Source organism: Triticum aestivum, chromosome 3A (assembly GCF_018294505.1).
Source record: "Triticum aestivum cultivar Chinese Spring chromosome 3A, IWGSC CS RefSeq v2.1, whole genome shotgun sequence".
Taxonomy (NCBI): domain Eukaryota; kingdom Viridiplantae; phylum Streptophyta; class Magnoliopsida; order Poales; family Poaceae; genus Triticum; species Triticum aestivum.
The window spans coordinates 520,173,422-520,196,910 of NC_057800.1; positions in this window are offsets into that span (position 1 = coordinate 520,173,422).

Consider the following 23,489-nt stretch of genomic DNA (forward strand, 5'->3'; position numbering starts at 1 on the left):
TGTACGGGGCCGAGAATTCATGTGTTATTCCCAAGGTATCAAGATATGTATCAAGGCCAGTGTTCTTGAATTCAGTGCCATTGTCACTTCTAATGTGCTTTATCTTGGCGCCATAATTGTTCATAGCTCGATTGGCGAAGCGTCTGAAGACATCCTGCACTTCAGTCTTGTAAAGGATTATGTGCACCCAAGTATATCTAGAATAATCATCAACAATGACAAAGCGATAGAGACAAGCAGTAGTAGTAAGAGTTGAGTAATGAGTGGGACCGAAAAGATCCATGTGAAGCAGTTTGAAGGGTCGAGTAGTGGTCATGATTGTCTTCGAGGGAAGTTTGGCCCTCGTCATCTTTCCTGCCTCACGGGCACCGCATAAGTGATCTTTCTTGAACTTGACGCCCTCGATGCCTATGACATGCTTCTTCTTTGCCAGGGTGTGGAGGTTCCTCATGCCAGCATGCCCAAGCCTCTGATGCCAGAGCCAGCATTCTGAAGCTTTTGCAAGAAGACATACGGTAAGCTATGGTCCTGCTGAGAAATCTACCACGTAAAAATCAACTTTTCGATACCCTTCAAATACTAGAGACTTGTCAGATTCCATTAGAACAATGCAACGATACTTTCCAAATATTACGATCATGTTTAAATCACAAAGCATTGAGACAGACATTAAGTTGAAGCCAAGGGATTCAACAAGCATGACTTTATCCATGTGTTGATCCCTTGAGATTGCAACTCTACCTAGACCCAATACCTTACTTTTACCAGTGTCAGCAAATGTGATGTGGCTCTTGTCGGATGGACGTAAGGTTGAGTCCATAAGAAGGCTTCTTTTGCCAGTCATGTGATTTGTACACCCACTATCAATAATCCATTCTGAAGACGCTGGTGTCGTACCCTACAGTGCAGTTAGGGGGATAGGCTTCACCAAGAGCATTGTGAAGCAAAAACATTTGACGAACCAGTGGGTTATGAAAGCTTAGATCCAAGTTAGGACTAATAGGGAGAGTAGCAAGCGATTCAGGAACAAAGTACATAGTAAGACCATTCGAGCATTTGATCTTGCGCCCTACAAGATGTTTAAGGTCCCCAGCAATAGCGTCATATGATTTTGGTTTCTGTTGGAGACCTTTCCCTGCAAAAGAGACTTAAGCTTTCTTAGCCACCCACATCTTCAAGGGTGGCTTAGAAGCAATAAGTCTAAGTGCAGCATCTGAGAATTTTGGCTTTGGAGCCCTAGCAAACAGTCTTGCAGGCGGGCAATAGTACTCATGAGAATAAGCAGAATAGTTCTTGGTCTTATGAACATGGCGGTTTGACGAACCGCTCTCATATTCATATGCCTGAGTATGGTTTCCCTGCAAAACATTTGCGTTAGTGCGACTCAGGTGAGTCCTCTGTCTGTATGAAGCCTTTGGACCTTATGAAGCCTTTGGTTTGAGGTTTGTCTTCTTCACATGAGGTGTCATGATGACATTCACAGGAAGATTCTCCAGACACCTTTTCGGAACCCAGATCTTCTTCATAGGCGGTCCATTCCTGCAATTAGTACCAATGTACCTGGCAAACACTTCACCATTCTAATTCTTAAACAGTATATAGTTTGCATCAAAGGATTCATCAATGATAATGGGGTTAGCACAAGTGAAGCCAGATAGATTGGATGGATCTGCTGAAGGTTCCTTTGTAGCAACCCACATGGTTTTGGGGTACTGCTCAGGTTTCCAGTAAGAGCCATCAGCATTCATTTTCCTTACGAACCCAACACCCTCTTTCCTCGGGTTTTGGTTCAGAATCTGCTTTTTGAGGACATCACATAGTGTCTGATGCCCTTTAAGACTTTTGTACATCCCTGTTTCAAGCAATGTCTTCAACCTAGCATTCTCATCAGCAATAGCGGTGGTATCCTCAGCAGAGGGGTTAGTTACCACATCAATAGTTGAAGATATTGCAACAGCAGTAGCAGTAGAACATTCAGCAACAGAAGTAGCATTATCACGCTCAATGCATTTAAGAAATGGTGGTTCAAATCCTTCCTGAGCGGGACTGATCTATTTGGCGCGAAGTGACTCGTTTTCCTTTTGAAGATCTTCATGAACCGCTCTCAATTTCTCAAGATCTTGCTTCCTTTGAAGATAATCATAGGAAAGCTTTTCATGAGTTGTTGAGAGAGTTTCATGACGACTTTCAAGTTCCTGATACTTAACGTGAAGATTTTTTATGTCTTCAATTAAGGATTCAGATCGAGTCATTTCAGCACCTAACAGATCATCGCTTCTGTCTAACAGTTTTTGAATATGTTCCATAGCTTTATGTTGTTCAGTTGCAATTTTAGCAAGTGTTTTGTTGCTGGGTTTTGAACCACAATCAGAGTCATCGTCACTAGATGTTTGATAGTGAGTAGTGTGTGTGTTTACCTTGGCACCACGTGCCATGAAGCAGTAGGTAGAAGCGGAGTAGTCCTTGTCATTTGCATCGGTGTCGGTGATGAGGTCATTGTCTTTAGTGTTGAAGATAGACTTGGCAACGTATGCTGTAGCCAGACTTGCGACGCCTGAATCGGACTCCTCCTCAGACTCCACCTCCGCCTCCTCAGAAGCGGACTCCTCCTCTGAATCCATTTCCTTGCCAACAAACGCACGTGCCTTGCCAGATGAGCTCTTTTTGTGTGATGAAGACTTTGAGGAAGACTTGGAAGAAGACTTTGAGTATTTCTTCTTCTTCTTGTCGTTAGAGTCATATTCCTTGCTCTTCTTCTTCTTTTTGTTCTCATTGTCCCACTGTGGACACTCAGAGATGAAGTGGCCAGGTTTCTTGCACTTGTGACATGTTTTCTTCTTGTAGTCATGAGCAGAAGCTTCATCATTCCTTGAGCTTGATCAGAAAGACTTTCTGAAGCCTTTCTTCTTGGTGAATTTTTGGAACTTCTTCACAAGCATAGCAAGTTCCCTTCCAATGTCTTCAGGATCATCAGAACTGCTGTCAGATTCTTCTTCAGATGAGGAGACAGCTTTTGCCTTCAAGGCACGAGTTCGCCCATAGTTTGGACCGTAGATATCTCTTTTCTCAGAAAGCTAAAACTCATGTGTGTTGAGCCTCTCAAGTATGTCAGACGGATCGAGTGTCTTGAAATCAGGACGTTCTTGAATCATCAGGGCTAGGGTGTCAAACGAACTATCAAGTGATCTTAGCAGTGTCTTGACGACTTCATGTTTGGTGATCTCAGTAGAGCCAAGGGTTTGAAGCTCATTTGTGATGTCAGTGAGTCGGTCAAATGTGATCTGGACATTCTCATTGTCATTTCGCTTGAAGCGGTTGAAGAGGTTGCGAAGGACACTGATTCTCTAATCTCTCTGGGTTGAGACACCTTCATTGACCTTGGAGAGCTAGTCCCAGACCAGCTTAGATGTTTTCAAAGCACTCACACGGCCATACTGTCCTTTGGTCAGATGACCACAGATGATATTCTTGGCAGTAGAGTCCAGTTGAATGAATTTCTTGGCATCAGCAGCAATGACACCTTCTCCAGCCTTGGGAACGTCGTTCTCGACGACATACCATAGGTCGACGTCAATGGATTCAAGATGCATGCGCATCTTATTCTTCCAGTAGGGATATTCAGTTCCATCGAAGACGGGGCACGCAGCGGAGACTTTAATTATCCCTGCAGTCGACATAGCTAAAACTCCAGGTGGTTAAACCGAATCACACAGAACAAGGGAGCACCTCGCTCTGATACCAATTGAAAGTGCATTATATCGACTAGAGGGGGGTGAATAGGCGATTTTTATGAAAGTCTTCAAAACATGGGAGTTATGAAGACAAATGATATAAATAAACCTAATACCCTGCAGTGGAAGGTAGACTATACTAGGCAAGCCATAGTCAAGTATTCAATAGAGTGAAAGCACAATGACTAATAGCAGCAATGTAGTAAGGATCAGGTAGGAAGATATTGTGAAGCCAGACAGAACACGCAGTCACTCAGTGAAGACAAAAGATAGTGCAAACATACAATGACTTCACAAGGAGTAACAGTAAGTAAAGGGAAGGGAAGATGAAACCAGTGACTTGTTGAAGACAATGATTTGTTGGACCAGTTCCAGTTGTTGTGACAATTGTACGTCTGGTTGGGGCGGCTAGGTATTTAAACCTTAGGACACACAGTCCCGGACACCCAGTCCTGAACACGCAGCTCAGGACACCCAGTCCTCACCGTATTCCCCTTGAGCTAAGGTCACACAGACCTTGCCCAATCACTCTGGTAAGTCTTCAAGGTAGACTCCCAAACCTTCACAAACTCCGTTCACCGGCAATCCACAATGTCTCTTGAATGCTCAGAACGCGATGCCTAACCGGCTGGAGGATGCACAGTCCTCAAGTGTAATAAGTCTTCAGATCACACAGACAAGAAGACTTAAGTGATGCCTAATTCTCTTTGGCTCTGGGTGGTTAGGGCTTTATCCTCGCAAGGAATTCTCTCTCAAAGGCTTCAAGGTGGGTTGCTCTCAAACGACAAAAGCAGTACACTAAATCTGAGCAGCCAACCGTTTATGGTTGTAGGGGGTGGGCTACTTATAGCCACTTGGCAACCCGACCTGATTTGTCCGAAATGACCCTGGGTCACTAAGGAACTGACACGTGTTCCAACGGTTAGAGTTCAAACTCACACGGCAACTTTACTTGGGCTACAAGCAAAGCTGACTTGTCCGACTCTGGACAAGATTCGCTCTCATAGTCTTCGCTCTCATTCTGACTGGTTCTCTTGGACCCCACTTAACAGTACGGTGGTTCCTATGACTCAACACAAAAGAAAGAGAACTACGAAAGATCTAAGTCTTCGAGCTCCATAGGCTTCATGTGGTGTCTTCTCTTGTCATAGTCTTCAATGTGAATATCTTCATATACCACCTTTGACTTCAATGTCTTCATACATTTTTAGGGGTCATCTCTGGTAGGAAAACCGAATCAATGAGGGACTTCTACCTGTGTTATCCTGCAATTCTCACAAACACATTAGTCCCTCAACTAGGTTTGTCGTCAATACTCCAAAACCAACTAGGGGTGGCACTAGATGCACTTACAGAACTACCTAACCGAAAATTACTCTACCTTTCCTCCTCATAAGTGCTTCTTCTTCGTCCGTCCTTGCCATGTCTGGTGCGCAGAGCTCTAGGTCGAGAACTAGTCGTAACAAGGGAGCGGCAACCAAGGCTGTGGGAAAAAAAAGAGGGCTCGCTGCCACACAGAGACCTCGAAAGATCTCTCACGGGCTGGTGATGGCTCCTAGGAGCACCCTAGCCGCCGAGGCGAACATGCCGAGCTGGTGGCGCTGGAGTCGTTATCCCTCGACGGCATGCCTGATCAGCTCAATAAGCAGAAGGAGTTCATCCGTGGCTTGGTGGAGCTGCTGAAGGAGAGCCTTGATGACATGCCCGCTGAGCTCAATAAGCAGGGGGAGTTGACCGCCGGCTTGGTGATGCTGCTGAAGAAGAGCATTGCCTCAGAGAAGAAGGTGACTGGCGAAATCCTACAACTTTAGGAGGACAAGGAGAAGCTCTGCCACGAGCTCGACCTACTGAAGGAGAAGAACGCCGGCTGGAAGAAGCTGCATGAGAGTAGTAGTTCCTCGATGAAGATGTTGCAGGCCCTTGTCATGGAATAGAAGGAGGAGTTGGCGAAGCTCCGCATCGAGCACCCGGCTGCTGTCAAGGTACGTAATGCGACCGTGGAACAGATGATGAAGGCTCGCGTCGAGAAATCTTGCGTCATGGATAGAATAAAGAATACGATGGAGGAGACGCGCAATGATATGGAGGTCGTGGAGGCGATGAAGAAGCAGTTACGACTCCGCGGTGAATTAGATCATTTGAGGTGATAATGTTCCTTCTTCTTTTGCTCCTGTGTTTCTTCTTTTGCTTCGGGTGTTTCGCCGCACGTGTCACGTTCTCTGCGAGGCATGAATAGAACAATGATAACAATGAGATTACTAGCAAATTAGATCATTTTTTTGCCATATGGCACTGGGCTGCCGTGTTTCATGCTCCTCCGTTGTAGTACTACTCCAGTGGAAAACTTAAGTATATCGCATGGTTCTTTGCTCCTCCTCGGGTCATCGACACATTTATACGAGCAGTCAAATCACAAGACCCCGCCTTCCAGCAGTAATGAGCCATCAAATCACAAAGGCCCTCACCTTTCGTGAAAAGGACCAAGCTAGACTGCCCCGCCCTCTAGCCTTTTCAAAAATGTATACATTTGTACAGTAGTAGTATCAATGGATTGCGCCATGGAGCAAAACTAATAAGATGAAATTAAAAAAGAGGTGGTACATATAGAGAGCGCTCGTCGCCAAATTATGCATATACTACATGACACTACCCACTATGAAGGTACTAGTAACTAGTCTATGTTACTCTCCACTATGACCAGCCAAAGTCGAGGCGCGGATACCAATGAGGGTCTGGTTGTGTCTATACTTGGACAACTCACCTGACTGCATGCGCACCAGGCAGACGAAGCTCGTGTTGTGTTGGTGCCGTGTGCGGCCTGCACATTAACCAAAACCTCGCGCCTCCATCTTAGCCTCCATGTTTTAAACTTCTCAATCTCAAGGCCAAGGAGCAACATGAAACCTATGATAGAGCCAATCGGATGGTTGAGAACACTACAATTCATAGCTACAGATGCGTGTGTGAGAGAGGACAGGTGCGTGCGTGCACCTCTTCTCAGAGTACAAGTGTATGTGGGTGGCACTGACCTAGGGAGCAGTGATGGTGCGTGCAAGAAGTCCTGAGAGATAGGTGTAATGCGCCTGGAAAAAAGACTAGTCTATAGCTCGCGACGAGGCTATTCCTGCCGAACACCAAGCGTAAGATATGTATCCGACACTGCCAGTTTTTGCATATACACAGCAGTAGAAAAAGAACTAGTACCATGGCATATGCTACACCACGGCCGAGAAAACGTGCCGATGTTACGCCATCCGGGAATAGTGCTGCACTTCGAAACTAGAACGTCAATAAATTTTGAGCGCGTCTCGTCACATTCCACATTACTACTACTACCATGCTATATTTAATTGCAAACCTGCTCACACTGATCACAACCTAAACGGTTTCCCACTTAGGAGCGTATTAGTAGTACTCGGTTATAAATACTACTATGCTAAGATGACTGCACATTCCTCCTCAACTCCTCATCCACAAAAAACAATCAAGTCAATCAAGACATGGCTAGCGTGAGTTCTGGGTCGAGAGATTTCCACCAGGAAGAGGTGAGCATGGAAGAGGAAGCACGAGAGATGTCCCGCCTCACCGCAAAAGTAGCCGACATGTCCAGTCGCGCGGCAGTAGCAGCACAGAGGTCCCGCTGCGCTGCCGAAGCAGCACGAAGGTCCCCCCGCGTCGTCGATGTAGCAGACTGGTCCGGCCACGCCCTGGAAGCAGCAGAGATGTCCCACCGTGCCGCTGAAGCTGCACGGAGGTCCCGCCGCGCCACGGCGGCCTGGGAAAATTTCTAGCCGGCAGGCGAGGACTCTTACAGGCACATGCATGCGATGGTCCATAGCCAGATGGATCAGATCTCCAGCTGGGCGAGGTTGCAGGATGAAGCTACCGGCGTCATCTGGCAACTAGGGGAGGGCAATACGAAGCTCCGGGGTGAGCGCGACCTGCTAAGGGTGGAGATCGCCGGAAGGGCGAAGCAGGAGGAGGAGACCGCTGCCTTGTTGCAGAGGACGGGCGTTATCATCAAGAAACTTATGGATGAGAATGTCATGCTCCGCATCAAGCGCAACAGGCTGGTGGAGGTATCCATGGATGCTGCCAAGCAGCGTATTAAGGCCATGAAACTGATGAAAGAGATCATCACCCGCCGCGAGAACTAGTCTCCGCGACCTGCAGCGCATAAAGAAAGTAGAGATCAGCGTGCTAGATCGCTGTATGCGTCTTCCTTCTTCTTTTGCCCTTGTGTATTTCGGACGTAGTCGCATGTGGCTTTTTTAATTATCTTCATAATTATGTAATACAATTATTATCCACTCTCATCATCCTTATATATTCATCAGTCTTGATATAAGTCGCAGTAGATGCTATATAGGTCCGTCGGATCTTACATCAAGATCCGTGCAAAATTTTCTTTTTCAGATTTCTTTTTTCTCTCTTAAATCTCAGTCGAGTGAGACATTGCCACGTCATTAAACAAAGGCTCGGGCACCATTAATGGAGACCTTGGGAGGGAGGTGGATGGCAGATGGAGGTCAAAGGGCTCTCCTCCCGATAAGCACGTGCAGGGGTCTGATCGCACGCCTCCCGTACTCAAATAGCTACCCTGCACGGCGCCTCCTAGCTAATAAAAAAGGGGACGCATGGCGGCACATAAATGGTAAATAGAACGCCCACGGTTTCAATAATACTTGTGTCTCCGATTGTAACGTGACAGCACTTGTTCCAAAATGACTTTGTTGATTGTTAATGTGTGCGCCTTCGCAAATCGGACAACAAAATTACCACAGCATGTTGGTGCCATGTCATGACACCAAGCCAAGTTTCATGATTTTCATGCGTGTTTCAGATTTACAGGAATTAAAAAACCAAGTTTCTCAATGTTTCCATCCGAGCCATGACACCCAGATGTTTGAATTTCATTCCCATTTCTAGCATGGGACCTAGAAATTTACCCGAGGACACACATGTGATTTTTCAACCAGCTTTGGTGCACTGGAGCATGTGCTTGTATTTAAAATTTGAATTATGCACACAAAAGTGACATGTTCCCTCTCAGAACCACGAGCCTTCTTGAGAGAAGATCCGGTTTGCAAGAAACTTATACCAAAACTTGTTCCTATTCTGCAAAAAAACTTACCACAGCATGGTAGTACCATGACATGACACCATGCCAAGTTTCATGATTTTCAGGTGTGTTTTGGATTTACAAGAATTTTAAAACCAAGCTTCTCAATGTTCTCGGCCGAACCACGATGCCCAGATGTTTGAATTTCATTCCCATTTCTTGCATGGGACCTAGAAATTCACCCGAGGACACACATGTGATTTTTCAATCAACTTTGGTGCACGGGAGCATGTGCATGTAGTTTAAATTTGAATTATGCACATTGAATGACCAGAAACTCAATTAATGTATAAAAAAGGCCAAACGAACCCGGAATAATTCCAAAATTTAACAGGGCACTCATATAGTTCTGTGTTGCCTCTGTAAAGAAAATCTGCGGGAGGCAGCGTATATTGTTTCACACACAAAGGTATAAAGAAATAAAGAAATTAGCATACCTATTTAATTATTGGGTTCTTATTACTTATGCCACTAGTTGCGTATCACTACTCAGTTTTGCCATTAGAAGTTACAACTACTCAAAAAATGCCATCGATCCGTGAGATGCCTTCTCAAAAATGCAATTAGATATCTAAAAAATGCCATCATTAAGTTAGATGTTTGCTCAGAAATGCCATTAGACATTGTTATTTTCACGTCAAACTCGTTGACCATGTTACATGACAAAAATAAGCCGATTCTCACAATGATAAGTTAATGGTGTCCAGCACAACACACCGCTCAAATAAAACTAAGCACCCTGGAATTCTTTGACAAAACTAAGGACCCTGAAATTCTTTGACAACTAAAATGTTGGCTATATGATGTTGGCCATATATATTGTACGTATATAATGTGAAGAAATGAGTGGTAGTACTATACCAACTAAAATATGAAATGTACGAAATATAACGAGAAGAAACATAACATAGTTCTGATGGGGGCTCAACACAACACACCCCTCAAATAAAACTAAGCACACCAGAAATTAAACTAAGCAACTAATCCGGTAGACACTGCATTAGAACCACCATGAGCAATGACACTGCCACCTTACTCGGAGTCCTCGTCCACGTCCTCGACTTCGTCCTTGTCCCTCTTCCTCTTGGGCGATACTTCTTTGCCTGAACCGCACACTTGGCTATTGCTCTTCATCCAACCCTTTTAGATATTGAAACAAAGGTAGCCATCCATTGCAGCGTAGTGGATGTGGTCTATATCTAGTACAGTCCACTGCCATGCACGATGAAATGTGTGCAGAGGTTTCTTTAGTTCACCGTACGAAGGATGAACCATGACTCCTGCCAGGGTCAGCATTGAAGGCTGATCAACGGAGGGCACCAGCCCTTCCTTCTGGAGGTCGAAGGGGTCGCCTACAATGAGGCCTATACGACCCTGGATTTCCTTGTCGTTCCTAAAGTCTACAGTAACGAATTTGACTCGGGCGCCCTTTAGGAACTTCTTAAATTCCTCGCACTCAACGTTGGCATTGCATATGTGGTACACCAAGCATAAGTCATGCACGCAAACCTGGATCACAGCGGGCTTCTTCTTCTCTGCCTCCTTTGGATTCGTCTTGCTTCCCAGGACTGTGGTGTACTCAACATCTAGCCCAGCGACCCACTCATCATTTGAGTTTTCGAACATGCGTTTGAAGCGAGCAAGGCATTCTTTCACCGTTGCGGAAGAACGGGTGTAGATGATGTCGAACTCATCGCCGGTGATGGTTCTAACCTTGTACTCACTGCCGATCATGGAGATTTGGGATGCCATGGATTTGGGAGGAGGGTTAGGATTAGTGGAACTGCCATAATGTGAAAGGACGGGACGACTAGGAGCGGTTTATCGATTGTAAAAATGTCGAGTGGGGGGGGCACGTGCGAATGGCAGGGTAGTGGCTTGCCTGGTGGATAAATGGATTCATGCATAGTACTATGGGGGGCCAATTAGATGTCATGTCTACTCGACGCCCAATTAAATGGCTTTCGATGCCATGTCAAACATCGGGAAATTACAGGTGATATGAAGCTTTCCATTCTCCCATGATACGGGCTTCCGAGAGCCCTTGGATCTGAGATCAAACGGTTGCATGGCGTGATTCTAGACCTATGGGTGAATATCCTATCCTGCAGGGTTATTCTGTAAATTTTCAGCAACTTAGCATGCGACCGTTCGATCTCAGATCCAAGGGCTGCCAGCAGCCCGTATCATGGCCGCACCTGCCACGACCGTCGCCTCGCTCGCGCGGTCACGCCCTTGGAGATTTAACACGGTGTGTTAGGCTATCTGATGTTGGCATGTCATACATAGTCATCACTTAGTCACTCATACAACAAGGTTAGCTATGAGGTTGGCTATAAGAGTATTTTTTGTTTACTTCTCTCTATCTCTTTCTTCATAGTATTTATTGCATTTCCCAAGGAGTGACCTCTTCCAATGAAATGGTGCTTAGATGAGGTGCTATGGGCATTAAATGGCTTAGCAACTCAAGTCCCCAATGCATAGGTGCTTAGTTTTTTGTTGCTAAGTTTGCTTCATCTAGGTACACGCGCTTATCACCGTTTCTTCCTGGGATCACCAAACTAGTCTCTCTCTTCTTAATTAACTTTTCACATCAGACTTTATGCCTATGTGGAGGCTTAGGATCAAGTACAATTGTGGGCTATAAGCCCGCTTTACATGGCATTTTTGCATATGTGGGGGAAAGAGGCAAGGAAAAAGTGGAGGAGTGGGCTCTCAAGCAAGAGCCAACCTCTACATGGTGGAGCATCGGGAGAGGCACCTGTATGGAGGTGGTCAGGAATCGGGAGACTCATGCCGGTCGTAGTGCCGCAAGTAAAATGATAATGGCAAGTCAAATCATCGGACCCCATTTGTCCAGGAGTAACTCACTGTCAAATCACACAGCCCTACATTTGCAGCAGCCTACTCCCTCATCTTCTCGCATATCTGTCAAACTGACTAAGCGGAACTGCCCCGCCTACCATGTGGGAAAATCCCCGCCCTCGACTTTTAAATAGTACAATATACTAATTTTGTATCCATGGATTGCGCCAAGGAGCAAAGCCTCAAGAAAATGGCGGTACACATGTACGGAGTATACAACACGCCCGTCGCGTTCGCGTCGCACCCCAGACGGTTGGTCGGTATGGCACGCTGCTCTCCGAATGGAACGCGCGTCATATTGCGTTTGCACACACATGTGGGACCGCAATTGAGAACCGACCATAGGCACACTTCCCGGCCCCGCAAGTCGAGTGACTTAATAGAAGAGAGAGATGAGCGATAGTACTACTAGAGAAGTGTTGTAGGAGTACATACGTTGGTACCTGGACGATCCCTGCAAGATGCGGAAGATCAGTTCATCCATGCATGTGACCAAACTCCAGTAGACACGCCTGGATTGGCTATCGTCTACATATCATGCAGGCTGTGTTGTACTAGGCTGTAGTTCTGGTGAGAAATCTAAAAAAAAGTTTCTTGTCATCTCGCAAAATTAGGTGTCGTGTGCTTCGGATCACTATGAGGGTTAAACAGCGACAACTGAGTTGGGCTAGTCATTGCGGGCACATGCACGAAGACTACTCGGCTGCCATCTAGGTCAAGCTGGCTATGTTAATTAGGGCATCTATCGACGGACCCCTTTTCTACGAGTTTATCTTTAATTTGAGCTTTGATCCTCGTCTAGTTTGTCCGTCGGGATTCATCTTGTCTCCTTTGGGCAGTGAGGTTATGATTTCTTGTCATGTGGCATTTTTTTCGTGTTATATGTTATAATCCGGTGCTTCGGATCAAAATGATCACAAGTACGCCTCCGGGGCACGTGCATGAAGTCTTCTCGACAGTCATTGCCGAGGTCAAGCCGGCTCTGGCCGGTAGACAAAAGAAAACTAGTACTCCACTATATAGGCAGGAGCCTCCACACTTGCTTGCTAGTGTTGCACTCTTCACACTATCTCGTCCTCTCTAGATCTAAACACGACAGCGGTGGCCATACTCTCTCTCTCTCTACTCACCCCTGGCAACAGATCCAGTCGGATCCTCTTCGCCGAGGAAGGTGAGAAGGTGCAATGTTCACGCGGTCGTCCTCGGCGATGGCTCTTACCCACTGCTGGCGCGTCCCAATCAGCGTGCCTTGTCGTTCTCTCCCAAGCATCGCTGGCGAGGGAGGGCCTCCCACCCCTACTTCCTCGTTGTCGTAGTGTGGGCAGATCCAGCCTCCCGTCGCCCACCTAGCGACATCCCGGCGACACTCAGGTATAACTTCCTTCGAAACCGGCCTTGCTCTACTTCCCGAGCTCCTGACGTCGCTGCATTTGTATCTTTTACTATTTCTCAGGCCCCCTCATAGATAGGATCGATCGGCTGTTCGAAAACCACCTATTTTTTTACTGTTAAGAGGTAAAACTAGTTCATGCACTTGAATCTAGTACTACTTGGTTCAAACAAGGAAGAAAGGGGGTGGGGTGGGGGAAGATTTGTTACCTGAATCTAGGACTTGGTCGAAAGTGGAAATAATGGGGGTGAAAAGTAGGAGAGACTGGCTATCCAACTGGTCTCTAGGTCTAATAGGGAAATAAAGGGAACACAGTACAAACTCAATTTAAACCCGATCTATTGGATGAAAAGGGAAAGAAAGTGGGGACTGGGGGACAAGTCAACAGAGTAAGTCCAGCACTAGATTTGCTAGCATCACACAATATAAGGTGGCTATATAACGAACAAAAATGGGACCAACCTAGATATCCTCTTCTAATGTTTGTTGCCCCGAGCAGCTCTTATGTAATGCCACTTGTAAAATGTAGCAGTCGCATTGTTAAAAGTAAGGACATGTTAAACCAATGCTGTTTTCAATGTAATGCCTCCAGTAATATGAATCAATGGCACTTTTTCATGTCCTGCTAAATTTCCCATTAAGATAAGTTGCTTCTTTTCATTAGAGATGCAACTGTCCTGGTCCGCCTACTCTCCCATGCCCAAATACCGACTCTGGAGCAACTATTAATGTAATGTTGCTGGTAAAATGAATCAATGGCATCATTAAAGTAATGTCGTATTTAATGGATGTGATAGTTAATCCTAATGCCCACACTAATATCTAGCAATGCTGCTAGAAATTGCTACTGTCCTTGTACGATTGCCATTCAGATAAGGAACATGTTTTTTTCATTTGATGCATGTTTCATCACTTGTTAGTCACCCTCCATTCCACCTTTTTGTGCAAACAGAGATATACATTTCACGCTTGATCTTAGTTGAACTGCACAAATGATATCCAAATTATAGTTGAACATTCCAGGAGCTTCACAACCAACCTTGATGTTGCTCAATTTTATTGCAACTAATGAAGAAGAAGCTCTGTGGGTTTTGTTTTCTGATGGAAATTGAACCGGGGCTAGAGCCCTTTTCTTAAAAAAAGAAGAAGAAGCTGCTAGCTCATGGGACATTGCTTCATTTTAGGTGAACTTCACCAAAAGGTCCCATGAATTGATTCATCCATGTTGGTGACTAGTGTCATCCCTTCTACGATGGCGTTGACTGCATATATGGTTCCCATCAAGAGGTATGTTCCTTTTTGGTCTGACCGTTTGCCAAAGATCATGCATGTTGATCCTGCTCTTGTGCTACTATTTTGGCACTGCCATGATAAAGCAGTAATGTTATTATTTTGCACCTTAATCTAGTGGCACTATTAATTTGAGGCAATGTTTTGGCACCGCTAGTGCCACTATTTTTTTATATATCGAAATAGGGGGTTCCCTCCGATTTCATTAAAGAAACCCAACCATAGAGAACCATTATCCGACAACATCTCAGTGTAAATGGGCAGTTATGCAACTACTACTAGAACGGACTGAGTACTAGCAGGAGACAAGTTCGCTACATAAGCTAGGAAGGTAGGGGGACGCAGCACCAGCTCGGCCAAGTTTAGATTACAACCCAAATGCTACCACAGAAACTTTAGGGGAAGATAGAGACTGAAAGAGCCAGCTTCATCATCCCAGTCTAAGCACCCCCGGCCTTCATCCTTGCGACACACGGTACACCTCGTTTGCCACCTGCTCGACCCTAGTGTCACTGATAAAATGAAGTAATAATATAGTTAAAATAGAGCGAGTGTCCTCTCTATCATTTCATTTCGAATGTAGATAAAGGAAGTGCTTCTCTTTGTTAATGCATGTTTCATCAACTAGTCCCATTGTTAATGTTTAAGCGTTTCTGCAAACTGGGGTGCTTAATTTTAGTTGATCTTCACAAAAATAGAGATTTGAATGTCTCAAGGCCCCTCCTTGTACTACCGATGTGCACTGATATTCATCACTGGTAGAAGGTGTATCGGGGAGACATGGGACAATTTCCAGTATGAGGCGTGGCGTACCGTATGAGGCGTCGGAGGGCCCATCTCGCCCTCACGGCATGGCATACTATGATACTATCGCAATATTTTGTGTGTTTCATCAACTAGTGCCACTATAATGTAATCACGCTTTTTCATTATCTGTGCAAACAGGGTTATTCAGCTACATTTTGGTGGAACTGCACAAATGTACGGATGGAACCGGCATATATGCAGAGTGAGAGGTGTGCCAAGTAAAAATTACCGACACCAACCATGCTCCATGCACGCATTGGCATCCACCACCACCAGTGGGATGTGTGGCGCTCTTTATGGACGGATCTTTCTCGGCAGCAAATCCTCTAACCAAATACTAGTAGCTTATATTGGCAGTTTTCTAGGGAGTACTCTTTTCTGAAAGAAGCACCAATCTATTATTCTTTATTTGTACTCAGCATCACAACTTTGACCCAAAGGTCCAGAGCTATTTAAGGGTGATTGGTGTAGTACTCGGAGACTGATTGTAAGCATGATTATCATTAGTTGTCACACTAATTGTAAGCATGAGCAGGTGGAAGATTAGGTTAGTGCGAAGCTTACCTTAAACACTATCACCGCCGTTGAAACGGGGCGAGCGTCAAGGGAACTGTGGAGAACGGCGGGGAAGTGACGTCGTGCCATCCGGCCTCCTCTTGCGGTGGGAGAACGAATACTCCTGTGGCTCCGGCTGGCTCTGCACCCTCACGAACAGCACACCGTACTCGATCAATTCATTACCCTCTGGGTGCTCGACCTTCGACCTGTACGCCCACCACCTCCGCCTGACTTTCGCCTCGGGCGAATCTGTCTGCTCCATCGCCTAGAGGAGATACTTGATGAACTCGAAGGACTGCGGCGTGACTGCCGCCGAGGAGTACATGTACATCGCCGCCCTCATCACCGTCATCTCGCTCTTTCGCATACATTGCCACATGGCCCTCACCATCCGCGAAATATCCCACTCATTTTCAAACCAAGTAAGTATCTCCTTCAACCTGTCTAACTTTGCGTGGTCGCCGCCGGCGATCTTCCTGATTCGCTGCTGCATCCTCTCCATAAATGTCCTTCTGGGTGGTCCAGTGCTAGCTTTGGAAGATGGGAGGAGAGACGATGGACTTGCAATAGAGAAGAGGGATAGGCGAGACAGTGGTTTTGGAATAGAAATGATGGAGAGGAGAGGAGGTGGTTTTTCAATGGAGAAGAGGGAGAGGCGACACGGTGGTTTTGGAATGGAGATGATGGAGAGGAGAGGAGGTGGTTTTGCAATGGAGAAGAGGGAGAGGCGAGACGGTGATTTTTGAATGGAGATGATGGAGAGGAGAGGAGGTGGTTTTGCAATGGAGAAGAGGGAGAGGAGCGTGCGGCAGCGATTTAGGATTGGACGAGAGGGCCGGCGCGCTGTGACTGGATCAATCAAATTCAATTTACCCCTCAATTAAGAAAGTGACCCCACATTAACTAGTCTCCCTTTTATCCTGGGTCATAATTGACCATGATTTTCACAAATAAAATATATGTTATATGTTGCAAAAATAATATAATTTGAAAGTACATTCAGATACGAACCAAACGATACATTTTTTGGTGACATGCATTCACATTTTGCTTGTCAAATATAGTATGTGGTCAAACTTTGACCCAAAATACGCAAAACAAAAAAATACTTCCAAGAATAGCGCCGCTCTTCTCCTCTTAAACCACCGCCGCTCCTCTCCTATTCCAATCTAAATCCAGCGCCGCTCCTCTCCTCTTCCATTTCAAAACCACCACCCTCCTCTGTTGTTCCAATCCAAAACCAGCATCGCTCCTCTCCCATTCGAATCCAAGACCAGCACTGCTCCTCTCATCTTCCATTCAAAATCCACTGCCGGCGAGTGAAGGTGTTGTGGAGAAGTATATCGATGGAGGAGTACAACCGATACGTGAGGATCGTAGACGGCGACCCTGTGAAGCTAGCTAGGATGTTGGAGATACAGTCTTGGTTTGACAACAAGGACCAACTAGCGGCGACGGCGACATCCATGGCCAAATATCTGCAACAGAGCGAAAAGGCGACGATACTCCCGAAGGGAGTCGTGCGGGAGTACATAGAGCTGCTCCTCTGGGCCATGGAGCAAACAGATTCACCGAATCCGATCGTGAGGGGGCGGTGGTGGGAGTATCGATCCCAGATGGAGCATCCACCAAAGATTGAAGGATCGAGCATCTACAGGGTGCCATTTGTGAGGGTGTCGTGCCAGAGCGAGCTGGTAGAGTCTTCGTCGACCGAACCCAACTGCAAGAGGAGAAAAACAGTTGGCCCGATGATGCTTCCCCGCCATCCTCTCCCTCGCCGTTCACATCGTCTCACGGGGCGGTTGTCTGCCGCCGAGGAATAGGAGGGACTGCCCCCCCCCCCAGCCCAATAGTCTGGCAGGTTGTGAATTGTCAGTAGGAGCTTAGGGTTGTCAGTATTTGCAGGTTGTGAATTGTGTTTTGTCTTGTGTATTTTGAGAGTACTTTTAGATATTAATGTTTTTTGAATTTCAGATTTGCAGTACTGAGCATATGAAGTATTTTATGAATTCTAGAGATCTTTTTTTAGCACTTAAAAAAATGTAGTTTCATAGGAGTATAAAAGTGCACACAATGTGATTCTCAGAGAAGAAACTGCAAGTTTCAGTTTCTGTCTTTCAGATAAGAAACTCCAAGTTCAGTTTCAGATAAGAAACTGCAACTTTCAGAGGCAGAGCATTTTTATTAACATGGCCTTTTCAAATAGTGGTAACATCATGCTGGAAGTTTTATTCATGGTCGAAACTGGAACTACCAGCCAGTTAACATCATGTTGATCAACATTCATGCATAGCACATCTTCATATGATGCACAGTCAAAAAGATATGCTATTTTCAAAATGCCCACACAATGTCGAGTGTGCGAAAAACAGAGAAAACGAGGGATGAAGTTTTGGCAAGTGTTGGACGTGGTGTGCGTAGATGACAATTGGGACCCACATGTCAATAAAGGCAGAGGCAAAAATTTTGGAGATATTTTCTCTGCAAAGGTGGAATCGAACCCGAGCGGAACAATTGTTGGGTAGTGTCACTTGGCCACTAGGCTAGTTTAGTTGTTTAGTTACTAATAAGGCACTTCCTCGGGTGGTCGGATCTCCTCCTGCGTCTTTGTGCGCTCGCCGCGACGCTGTTGTCTGCCATTGTGAACATGCTGAAAAAAGAGGAATTTGGAGAGGATTGTACGTGGAGAGACGGACAGTCGGGACCCACCAGCTCTATGGCCGTACGCAAGTAAGTGCCTCATCCAAAAAAATACTTCCTCCTAATGCTATACAGACGTTGGGGCCCACAGGTTTGTCAACATAGTTACATTTTTTTAGGTGCTTCAACTTAGTTACTATAGGAGATAAATTCACAACGAAGCCGGGGAGCTGGCATGTATCATTTATTATCACTGGGGCAGCAAGTATCAGCTGGGTTTTGGGCTGCCCCGTCTAGGCTTTCTTTTTTAACATGCATAGCCCACGACCTCGGATGGGAGGTCCATAGGCCTGTTTGTATTTTCTTGAGGGCCGTCATGTATCGACCGACCTATGGACCTCCCATCCGAGGTTTTATTTTTCCTGAAACATCGGCAGCCCAATTTATGTATTTTTTTGAAGAAAACGCAGAGGTCTATTCTATTTTTCTATATAAGAATAGGAACGCCTGGTCCAACTTATGTTTCCCTTCTAACTATATTATATATATTTAAATTATTTTATATGTTATTATATATTATTGTTATTGTCATCATATATTTAACAGATACTTACATATGTAAGAAAACAATATCCCACATCTTATTAACTTATAAAAGTAATTTCTTAACAATAAAATCCTGGATTTTTTTGGCAATGAAAATCCTGGTGATTGTGTACAAAAGCTTGGTAAGATTTAAGGACCAATGTAATAATAAATCACTTATTATTTAAATATATATATAACAAAATGCTCAGCCCCTATTTATTTTTTGATAACATTGCTACGCCCACCCCAACATTATAATTAGAATCAGCCCGGCAAAATCGTGTATTTCAAGAAAGTCCAAATGGCCTGTAATTTTTTAGGAAAAACATAAATGGGTCGCATGGACGCTACATTATTTGTTCACCCAGCCCAGCTAATGGACTGTAATTCAAAAAAAATATCAAATTGACTGTAAATTCCACCCCGCAAAAAAACTATAAATTCTGGAAAAAATGGGTTGAATACGTGCCACATTTTTGGAGGCTGAAATGTTGGCCAATAGGTCGAAGCCAATGCAGGTCGTGTCAACTTAGTCAACAAATGATTCTGACATCGTTAGTCGTTGGATTTACATCCAACGACCGGCATCCATCTTCAATCTCTCGTCTTCTTCCTACAGCGCCGCCGGGACCACCTGCTCCCGCCTCCTGCTGCTAGCAGCTCTGCTTAGCACGCTTCGCTGTGAAGCGCTACAACACCGTTGGCCAAGCCATCCCTCCACCCCTCCACACCTCCTGTTCTTCTCCACCGATTGCCGAACCACACCGCACCAGAACCAGTTAACCCTCGTACACCTCTCCGTCTCCGACTCTACTCCCGCATCTTCCCATCTCCGGCTCGTTGCTGTCTGGGGCCTCGTCGTCGTCCACCACCTTGGATGCACTCGGCGCGGATTGGTCAACGTGGTCAGCGTACGACACCATCGGAAGTAGACTGTGCGTGGAGAGGCTGACAGCTGGGTCCATGGCCACACGCGAGGAAATGCCTCCTTATTATGCGCAAAATAATGATTCCTCCACCTGACTTGTGGGCCAACTAAGTTGACGAGAATGGAGGGCTTTGTCAACTTAGTCAATATGAACGATTCTAGCTCAAGTGACCGTTCGATGTCCATCCAACGGCCGTAGTGCTTCTTCCACCTCTGGTCTTCTTACTCCAGCCGCCCAAACCAGTGTCGGTCGTGCTCCTGGCTCCCATGGCCGTCTGTGATGCCCCAGAGGCCTCACCGCCCCCTACTACTCCCACCGCTGACCAGGCCATCCCTCTACTCACCCACACCCCCTATTATTCTGTGGCGACGTCAGCCTCACACCGCAGCGAACCAGTGAACCCTCATACTCCTCTACGTATGGGCATCCACTGCCACGTCTTCCCCGGCTCTACGTCGTCCCCTTCCTAGGCCTCGCCGTCTTCCACCGCCCTGGTGCTCTCGGCGTGGCGTGGTCAACATGGTCAAGGAACGGCTTCCATCAAATGTGGAATGTACGTGGACAGGCTGACAGCTGGGTCCACGGCCGCAGCAAGGAAGTGCCTTCTTATTATGCGGAAAATAATTATTCCTCCACCTCACAGCAGGGACCAATAGGACGGGCAACTGTATTTTGTGAAAAAAAATGTTTCCCCCTGACTGCTGGGACCTACCAGCGATATCTTCGCACGCAAGAAAGTGCGTCCGGGCAAAAAAACGATTCGCCCCCCTGACTACTTGGACCCACCAGCTATATCTTCGCACATAAGGAAGTGACTGACAGTCGGGACCCACCTGGTCGAAGCATACATAGCATTGTCATTCTGGTCGCGAACGTGTATGTACATACTGGTCGATGTAGAGGCGCGCATGTGTCGTAGTAGAGGCGCGCACGTATCATGTACACGTACGTACAGCAGCCAGTGTGCAAGAAAGAAAATACGGCCACGTACATACATACAGGCGGGGTCTCGAAGGCCTACTCGCGCATACGTACGGCCATGGCTTTGATACGTCTCCAACGTATCTATAATTCTTGATTGCTCCATGCTATATTATCTACTGTTTTGGACATTATTGGGCTTTATTATCCACTTTAATATTATTTTTGGGACTAACCTATTAACCGGAGGCCCAGCCCAGAATTGATGTTTTTTGCCTGTTTTAGGGTTTCGAAGAAAAGGAATATCAAACGGAGTCCAAAAGGAATGAAACCTTCGGGAACGTGATTTTCTCATCGAATACAACTCAAGAGACTTGGACCCTATGTCAAGACATGTAACAGGAGGCCACAAGGTAGGGGGGCGCCTACCCCCCCCCCAGGCGCGCCCTCCACCCTCGTGGGCCCCCTGTTGCTCCACCGACGTACTTCTTCCTCCTATATATACCCACGTACCCCCAAACAATTAGATAAGGAGCCAAAACCCTTATTCCACCGCCGTAACTTTCTGTATCCATGAGATCCCATCTTGGGGCCTGTTCCGGAGCTCCACCGGAGGGGGCATCGATCACGGAGGGCTTCTTCATCAACACCATAGCCCCTCCGATGAAGTGTGAGTAGTTTACCTAAGACCTACGGGTCCATAGTTAGTAGCTAGATGGATTCTTCTCTCTTTTTGGATCTCAATACAATGTTCTCCCTCTCTCTTGTGGAGATCTATTCGATGTAATCTTCTTTTTGCGGCATGTTTGTTGAGACCAATGAATTGTGGGTTTATGATCAAGTCTATCTATGAATAATATTTGAATCTTCTCTGAATTCTTTTATGTATGATTGGTTATCTTTGCAAGTCTCTTTGAATTATCAGTTTGGTTTGGCCTACTAGATTGATCTTTCATGCAATGGGAGGAGTGCTTAGCTTTGGGTTCAATCTTGCGGTGTCCTTTCCCGGTGACAGTAAGGGCAGCAAGGCACGTATTGTATTGTTTCCATCGAGGATGACAAGATGGGGTTTTCTTCATATTGCATGAGTCTATCCCTCTACATCATGTCATCTTGCTTAAGGCGTTACTCTGTTTTTAACTTAATACTCTAGATGCATCCTGGATAGCGGTTGATGAGTGGAGTAATAGTAGTAGATGCAGGCAGGAGTCAGTCTACTTGTCTCTGACGTGATGCCTATATACATGATCATACCTAGATATTCTCATAACTATGCTCAATTTTGTCAATTGCTCAACAGTAATTAGTTCACCCACCGTAGAATACTTATGCTCTCGAGAGAAGCCACTAGTGAAACGTATGGCCCCCAGGTCTATCTTCATCATATTAATCTCCTACTACTTAGTTATTTACTTTGCCATTTACTTTGCCTTTATTTTACTTTGCATCTTTATCATAAAAATACCAAAAATATTATCTTATCATATCTATCAGATCTCACTCTCGTAAGTGGCCCTATAGGGATTGACAACCCCTATTTGCGTTGGTTGCGAGGATTTATTTGTTTTGTGCAGGTGCGAGGGACTCGCGCGTAGCCTCCTACTGGATTGATACCTTGGTTCTCAAAAACTAAGGGAAATACTTACGCTACTTTGCTGCATCATCCCTTCCTCTTCGGGGAAAATCAACGCAGTGCTAAAAGAGGTAGCAGGCTCATGTACATGGCTGGGTCGGAACGGAGAAACAGCGCCGTCGTCGCCCACAAAAAAAACAACAGCATTGTCATCGTGTTCATGGGGAGGAAACGGAATGCGTCGTCTTCATCGGGAGGTAACTAAATGCGTTGGAGCCAACCGGCTTGGACGGAACATCTGACAGAAACGAGGCTTGGCGTATCGTAGAATGGAGGAAGTGGCCTTGTTTTCGACCGGCCACGTTCGAAACGGGATCCTGTTCATCGGGAGGGATCTGGCATACCGCAAAACGGAGGAAATGGACCTCCTATAGTTGAAACGGGGTCATGTTGATTTGGAGGGGTGTGGCGTACCGCAAAATGAAGGAAACGGACTTGTGTTGGAGCGCTACGGTCGAAACGGGGGTCCTGTTCATCGGGAGGGATGTGGCGTACCGCAAAACGGTACTCCACGGGATACTGTTCATCTCCACCGTCGACCCCCTCCAGCCTCCATGGGCTACTGTTCATCCACCGTCGACCTCCTCCAGCTTCCACCTACGACTGTACATCCACGGGCTCCTGTTCATCCAGCCTCCACCACGCGCTACTCCACCGGCTACTGTTCAACCAGCCCTCTCCACGGGCTCCTGTTCAACCACCCCTCCATGGGCTATTGTTCATCTAGCCCTCCACCATATACTATTCATCTAGCCCTCCACGGGGTCGTCCTATTCATCCAGCCCTCCACAAGGTCCTGTTCATCCAGCCCCAACCGGATCGATCGATCGGGGTCCTGTTCATCCAGAGGCAACACCACGGTGTCCTGTTCATCCACCCCCACCGGGAACAGTTCATCCACCCCCCCAGCAACGCTCACTGTTCATCCAGAGGCAACATCGATCGGCTTCAGTTAGCAGCAGTAGCGAAGGAATCACTTGATCGGGTTCAGTTAACAGCCATCGATTGATTGCTC